The sequence below is a fragment of the Macrobrachium nipponense genome, chromosome 4, assembly GCF_015104395.2.
Source record: "Macrobrachium nipponense isolate FS-2020 chromosome 4, ASM1510439v2, whole genome shotgun sequence".
Classification (NCBI taxonomy): domain Eukaryota; kingdom Metazoa; phylum Arthropoda; class Malacostraca; order Decapoda; family Palaemonidae; genus Macrobrachium; species Macrobrachium nipponense.
The window spans coordinates 16,272,730-16,274,700 of record NC_061100.1 but is presented as its reverse complement, the minus strand read 5'-3'; positions in this window follow the sequence as shown (position 1 = coordinate 16,274,700).

Sequence of the window (1,971 nt, the reverse complement as noted above, 5' to 3'; positions counted from 1 at the left end):
ATTATTTTTCTCGAAGAATGTTTTATTGTCTACTTTTATTCTCCTCGTTACTTACCTAACTTTGAAATACTAATGTTTGTTTGTATGGTGTTTTTACGTTGCATAGTGGTTATTCAACAACGCGACCAACGGCTTTATGTGACTTACGAACCAGGTCAAGAGTGAACTTCTATCACCAGAAACACACAAGCTCCTCATACCTCAATGGAATGCCCGAGAATCGAACTCGCGGCCAATGAGGTGGAACGCCAGCACCATACCAACCACACCACTGAGGCGCTTTGAAATCCTAATGAACAAAGATTTACTCTCTAGATCACCTTGCAGATCAGACCCGACGTCCCTTGTTCTTTTAACTAGTTCTTTGAACTTTCTTATATTTCAAAGAAAATAACAATAGCTTTAAGACCTGACATGAGGTCAGCTGCTACCTAATCAGACGCCTAAATCTTTCCTTGCGCTTTAGACGAATGAGTTCGGAAGAAAACAAAATATTTTCACTGGAATTGCTTCAAGAGTCTCGCCATTTTATGAAATGGATTGGAGCCGAAATCACTGAACCCCATTTATAAACAGGAATGTTTTCCTGAGCCTGACTCTCTCTCTCTCTCTCTCTCTCTCTTTCTCTGTCTCTCTGTCTCTCCATTAGGGGTTTATTGCTACATTAAATAAGGACGCCAAGAGGCCGGAATTATTTGCCAATCCTTCTTATCCTTGGGTCACGATTTTTGACATAAATTGTGGGATGAATTAACGTTTCCTGAAGCTTGGCTCAGTTTTCCCTTCCGATAACTGTTCAATGCCTTGATCATTCCACATAAATATTTTGTGCGTTGTAATATGATAGGAATATAACGGTTAATTTAAGAGTGAAATTCATGAACATCATATTACTTTTATAAGGAAAATGGCGCTGTCTGGTAACTTAGGAAGGAGACGACTGACTGTGTGTGTGTGTGTGTATATATATATATATATATATATATATATATATATATAATATATATTACTTATATATATATATATATTAATATATATTCCAAATTTTTGTAACTTTTAGTCATTTAAGACTATAATATGATAGGAATATAACGATTAATTCAAGAGTGAAATTCATAGCATCTTATTAATTTTTATAAGGAAAATGACTGCTAGGGATTGCCACATATTATATAAAATATTAAGATGAAAATGCCACAGAAATCGTTAATGTTCCGAATGAATCAGAAACGGGATTTTTACTTATAATGAGATATCGTTCGGTGTTTACCTACAAAAAATACGTATCTAATATCAGACTTATCACTTCAGTAACAAGCTTGTTTACAAAGCAAATATATTTGAATTTACAAGTTATGATACAAATTTTATAACAACGCTTATCAGGTTTCACGGAAGTAACGTAATTTCCAGAGAGGATGTTGTTTTTCAGAACCAGTAATTCCTGACATTCACGAAAGTGAGATAAAGAATACAGAATGAATTGGGAATATTGTGAAAAAGAGAATGTAATGTGTCATGTGGACTCGGGAAAACTTGGCCAAGAAACATTCTAAGTTTTCTTTTAAATCTCAGAAACTTAACGTAGGGTTAAACTAAAATCACACGTTATAGCTGTGCTGGAACGTCTTATTATCCTGAAACAATCCCTTGCATTTTAATATTTTATTTACATTTTATCTATACATTTATTTATCTATTCATTTATCTGTTTTTTTCTTTTCTGATAAGATCTGTTCTTCCTGTATTCCTTATTACCTCCTGTTACCTCTTCCAAATTAACGTCATATTCTTTAGAAGCTTGAATTTGAAGTTAGTGGCCCCTTTGGCTTGTTTCATATGAATGGGGTTCCTGTTCTAATAATAATAATAATAATAATAATAATAATAATAATAATAATAATAATAATAATAATGATAATAATAATGGTAACCTAAGGAGGCAGGATGGAACCCGGAACCCCACATTAT